The sequence below is a fragment of the Salmo salar genome, chromosome 06 (assembly GCF_965601325.2).
Source record: "Salmo salar chromosome 06, fSalSal1, whole genome shotgun sequence".
Taxonomy (NCBI): domain Eukaryota; kingdom Metazoa; phylum Chordata; class Actinopteri; order Salmoniformes; family Salmonidae; genus Salmo; species Salmo salar.
Window position 1 is genome coordinate 50518492 of NC_138296.1, and position 6363 is coordinate 50524854.

Consider the following 6363-nt stretch of genomic DNA (forward strand, 5'->3'; position numbering starts at 1 on the left):
TGAAGCAAGGTATGCATATTCTTGATACCAATTGAAACGAAACACTTTGAAGTTTGTGGAAATGTGAAATTAATGTAGGAGAAATGTGAAATTAATGTAGGAGAATACAAAAACACATTAGATCTGGTAAAAGATAATACAACAACAAAAAACCTTTCACTGTAATAGCTACTGTAAATTGGACAGTTCAGTTAGATTAACAAGAATTTAAACTTTCTGCCCATATCAGATATGTCTATGTCCTGGGAAATGTTCTTGCTACTTAAAATGTCATGCTAATCACATTAGCGCACGTTAGCGCAACCGTCCTGTGGGGGGGGGGGGGGGACACCGATCCCATAGAGATTGCTAGTGTTTAGATCTATGGGAATGAGGCTCTGTGGCTTGTTTACGTGCTGCTGTGCGTTTTGTTGCCGATCTTACTTTGCTACCTGACTACCTCACGGTTTTTACTTTTTCATTACCCTATATTTGTAGTTTTTCCCCTCACTCAACTTTTTTCATTCAACTTTTTCACCCCGGAGGTTCTATCTGGACATGGTTCGTCAGGACTTCAAACAGCCGAAGCTAAGTAACATTAACATGATGCCTTCTAATTGCAGTCGTTGTACTTATAATATACAGGAGAACGATCGCCTTACGGCAAGGATAGCTGTGCTGCAAGCCCAGCTTCAGACGCAATCGTTAGGCAAGGGTAATTTCAGTGTAGGAAAGGATGAAACAGCGTCTGTGCCACCAGTAAGTACAGATAGTAACGTTAGTATAAACCCCCTCACACGGTCCCCGCAGCCAGACAACTTTCTCATGGCTTCTGGAGGGAAATGCTGTAGGAATGCTCAACCGGTGTCGCTTATTCAGCCGACAGAAACTTTCAACCGGTTCTCCCCATTAAGCGAGTCGGAGTCGGAGGCCGAAACTTCTCTGGTCCCTACTCCTCACGTTGTGGGGTCTGAGACGCCGAAGGCTCCCACCATTAGCTCTGACAAATTGAAAACCCTAGTCATTGGCGACTCCATTACCCGCAGTATTAGACTTAAAACGAATCATCCAGCGATCATACACTGTTTACCAGGGGGCAGGGCTACCGACGTTAAGGCTAATCTAAAGACGGTGCTGGCTAAAGCTAAAACTGGCGAGTGTAGAGAGTATAGAGATATTGTTATCCACGTCGGCACCAACGATGTTAGGATGAAACAGTCAGAGGTCACCAAGCGCAACATAGCTTCAGCGTGTAAATCAGCTAGAAAGATGTGTCGGCATCGATTAATTGTCTCTGGCCCCCTCCCAGTTAGGGGGAGTGATGAGCTCTACAGCAGAGTCTCACAACTCAATCGCTGGTTGAAAACTGTGTTCTGCCCCTCCCAAAATATAGAATTTGTAGATAATTGGCCCTCTTTCTGGGACTCACCCACAAACAGGACCAAGCCTGGCCTGTTGAGGAGTGACGGACTCCATCCTAGCTGAAGGGGTGCTCTCATCTTATCTACGAACATAGACAGGGCTCTAACTCCTCTAGCTCCACAATGAAATAGGGTGCAGGCCAGGCAGCAGGCTGTTAGCCAGCCTGCTAGTTTAGTGGAGTCTGCCACTAGCACAGTCAGTGTAGTCAGCTCAGCTTTCCCCATTGAGACCGTGTCTGTGCCTCGATCTAGGTTGGGCAAAATTAAAGATGGCGGTGTTCGCTTTAGCAATCTCACTAGTATAAAGACCTCCTCCATTCCTGCCATTATTGAAAGAGATTGTGATACCTCACATCTCAAAATTGGGTTACTTAATGTTAGATCCCTCACTTCCAAGGCAGTTATAGTCAATTAACTAATCACTGATCATAATCTTGATGTGATTGGCCTGACTAAAACATGGCTTAAGCCTGATGAATTTACTGTGTTAAATGAGGCCTCACCCCCTGGTTACACTAGTGACCATACCTCCCGTGCATCCGGCAAAGGCGGAGGTGTTGCTAACATTTATGATAGCAAATTTCAATTTACAAAAAAAAAAAACTATGACGTTTTCATCTTTTGAGCTTCTAGTCATGAAATCTATGCAGCCTACTCAATCACTTTTTATAGCTACTGTTTACAGGCCTCCTGGGCCATACGCAGTGTTCCTCACTGAGTTCCCTGAATTCCTATCGGATCTTGTAGTCATAGCAGATAATATTCAAATTTTTGGTGACTTTAACATTCACATGGAAAAGTCCACAGACCCACTCCAAAAGGCTTTCCGAGCCATCATCGACTCAGTGGGTTTTGTCCAACATGTCTCTGGACCTACTCACTGCCACAGTCATACTCTGGACCTAGTTTTGTCCCATGGAATAAATGTTGTGGATCTTAATGTTTTTCCTCATAATGCTGGATTATCGGACCTCTTCCCATTTTATTGCGTTTGCAATTGCAACAAATAATCTGCTCAGACCCCAACCAAGGAGCATTAAAAGTCATGCTATAAATTCTCAGACAACCCAAAGATTCCTTGATGCACTTCCAGACTCCCTCTGCCTACCCAAGGATGTCAGAGGACAAAAATCAGTTAACCACCTAACCAAGGAACTCAATTTAACCTTGCGCAATACCCTAGATGCAGTTGCACCCCTAAAAACATCTGTCATAAGAAACTAGCTCCCTGGTATACAGAAAATATACGAGCTCTGAAGCAAGCTTCCAGAAAATTGGAACGGAAATGGCGCCACACCAAACTGGAAGTCTTCCGACTAGCTTGGAAAGACAGTACCGAAGAGCCCTCACTGCTGCTCGATCATCCTATTTTTCCAACTTAATTGAGGAAAATAAGAACAATCCGAAATTTCTTTTTGATACTGTCGCAAAGCTAACTAAAAAGCAGCATTCGCAAATGGAGGATGGCTTTCACTTCAGCAGTAATACATTTATGAACTTCTTTGAGGAAAAGATCATGATCATTAGAAAGCAAATTACGGACTCCTCTTTAAATCTGCGTATTCCTCCAAAGCTCCATTGTCCTAATTCTGCACAACTCTGCCAGGACCTAGGATCAAGGGAGATACTAAAGTGTTTTAGTACTATATCTCTTGACACAATGATGAAAATAATCATGGCCTCTAAACCCTCAAGCTGCATACTGGACCCTATTCCAACTAAACTACTGAAAGAGCTGCTTCCTGTGCTTGGCCCTCCTATGTTGAACATAATAAAACGGCTCTCTATACACCGGATGTGTACCAAGCTCACTAAAAGTGGCAGTAATAAAGCCTCTCTTGAAAAAGCGGAATCTTGACCCAGAAATTATAAAAAACTATCGGCCTATATCGAATCTTCCATTCCTCTCAAAAATTTTAGAAAAAGCTGTTGCACAGCAACTCACTGCCTTCCTGAAGACAAACAATGTATACGAAACGCTTCAGTCTGGTTTTAGACCCCATCATAGCACTGAGACTGCACTTGTGAAGGTGGTAAATGACCTTTTAATGACGTCAGACCGAGGCTCTGCATCTGTCCTCGTGCTCCTAGATCTTAGTGCTGCTTTTGATACCATCGATCACCACATTCTTTTGGAGAGATTGGAAACCCAAATTGGTCTACATGGACAAGTTCTGGCCTGGTTTAGATCTTATCTGTCGGAAAGATATCAGTTTGTCTCTGAATGGTTTGTCCTCTGACAAATCAATTGTAAATTTCGGTGTTCCTCAAGGTTCCGTTTTAGGACCACTATTGTTTTCACTATATATTTTACCTCTTGGGGATGTCATTCGAAAACATCATGTTAAATTTCACTGCTATGCGGACGACACACAGCTGTACATTTCAATGAAACATGGTGAAGCCCCAAAATTGCCCTCGCTAGAAGCCTGTGTTTCAGACATAAAGAAGTGGATGGCTGCAAACTTTCTACTTTTAAACTCGGACAAAACAGAGATGCTTGTTCTAGGTCCCAAGAAACAAAGAGATCTTCTGTTGAATCTGACAATTAATCTGGATGGTTGTTCAGTCGTCTCAAATAAAACTGTGAAGGACCTCGGCATTACTCTGGACCCTGATCTCGCTTTTGAAGAACATATCAAGACTGTTTCAAGGACAGCTTTTTTCCATCTACGTAACATTGCAAAAATCTGAAACTTTCTGTCCAAAAATGATGCAGAAAAATTAATCCATGCTTTTGTTACTTCTAGGCTGGACTACTGCAATGCTCTACTTTCCGGCTACCCGGATAAAGCACTAAACAAACTTCAGTTAGTGCTAAATACGGCTGCTAGAATCCTGACTAGAACCAAAAAATTTGATCATATTACTCCAGTGCTTGCCTCCCTACACTGGCTTCCTGTTAAGGCAAGGGCTGATTTCAAGGTTTTACTGCTAACCTACAAAGCATTACATGGGCTTGCTCCTACCTATCTTTCCGATTTGGTCCTGCCGTACATACCTACACGTACGCTACGGTCACAAGACGCAGGCCTCCTAATTGTCCCTAGAATTTCTAAGCAAACGGCTGGAGGTAGGGCTTTCTCCTATAGAGCTCCATTTTCATGGAATGGTCTGCCTACCCATGTGAGAGACGCAGACGCAGACTCAGTCTCAACCTTTAAGTCTTTACTGAAGCTTTATCTCTTCAGTAGGTCCTATGATTAAGTATAGTCTGGCCCAGGAGTGTGAAGGTGAACGGAAAGGCTGGAGCAACGAACCGCCCTTGCTGTCTCTGCCTTGCCGGTTTCCCTCTCTCCACTGGGATTCTCTGCCTCTAACCCTATTACAGGGGCTGAGTCACTGGCTTACTGGTGTTCTTCCATGCCGTCCATGGGAGGGGTGCGTCACTTGAGTGGGTTGAGTCACTGACGTGGTCTTCCTGTCTGGGTTGGCGCCCCCCCTTGGGTTGTGCCATGGCGGAGATCGTTGTGGGCTATACTCGGCCTTGTCTTAGGACGGTAAGTTGGTGGTTGGAGACATCCCTCTAGTGGTGTGGGGGCTGTGCTTTGGCAAAGTGGGTGGGGTTATATCCTGCCTGTTTGGCCCTGTCCGGGGGTATCATTGGATGGGGCCACAGTGTCTTCTGATCCCTCCTGTCTCAGCCTCCAGTATTTATGCTGCAGTAGTTTATGTGTCGAGGGGCTAGGGTCAGTCTGTTACATCTGGAGTATTTATCTTGTCTTATCCGGTGTCCTGTGTGAATTTAAATATGCTCTCTTTAATTCTCTCTTTCTTTCTTTCTCTCGGAGGACCTGAGCCCTAGGACCATGCCTCAGGACTACCTGGCATGATGACTCCTTGCTGTCCCCAGTCCACCTGGCCGTGCTGCTGCTCCAGTTTCAACTGTTCTGCCTGCGGCTATGGAACACTGACCTGTTCACCGGATGTGCTTGTTGCACTCTCGACAACTACTATGATTATTATTATTTGACCATGCTGGTCATTTATGAATATTTTAACATCTTGACCATGTTCTGTTATAATATCCACCCGGCACAGCCAGAAGAGGACTGGCCACCCCTCATAGCCTGGTTCCTCTCTAGTTTTCTTCCTAGGTTTTGGCCTTTCTAGGGAGTTTTTCCTAGGGAGTTTTTCCTAGCCACCGTGCTTCTTTCACATGCATTGCTTGCTGTTTGGGGTTTTAGGCTGGGTTTCACTAGGCTGGGTACAGCACTTTGAGATATCAGCTGATGTATGAAGGGCTATTTAAATACATTTGATTTGATTTGATTTTGATTAACATTTTGTGCAGCAGAAATAATAAAATAAAAATAATAATAAAAATCATAAAATGTTTCTTATTTTTACGTTCCATTAACTGGCCCTTCTCAACCACTACAACAACATCTGACAACTAAACAACAACATCTGGACTAAACAACTGAATGTGGTGTCCCTTATGTAAAAAACTCATGAATTCCACAACTGAACACGTGTGATCTTGTGTCATTTTATGTGAAGTTAATGTGATAAAATGTGACAACGTGAGCACATGTGAGAACATAACCTCAAGTTAAATAAATGTGACATGAGGATACAAAATTTCAACATGTGATACCATGAAACTACACACGTGACATTTCACATGTTAAATCATGTGCACGTGTTTTTTTGAAGACTTCACATGAGACATTGAAGGGATTTGATTATCTGACACAAGTTGCCCCGGCAGGAGGAATTTTCCCTGGGTAAAAAGTGATTGCGTTCGGTTTGGAACCGGGCTACCTCCCGGGCGTGAACCAGGTGCCCTGTTCAACGCCCACGGCGAAGTTGGCTCAAAACAAAAGTGACATACTGTAGATTAAGCAAGTGGATGTTCTCAAGACACTTGTTTTACCAGTCGTCAGGACATCATGATGGTCCCAAACCATTCCAAACCATTATAATAAAGTAATGGTATGGTGGTTTTAAAGTAAGTGGT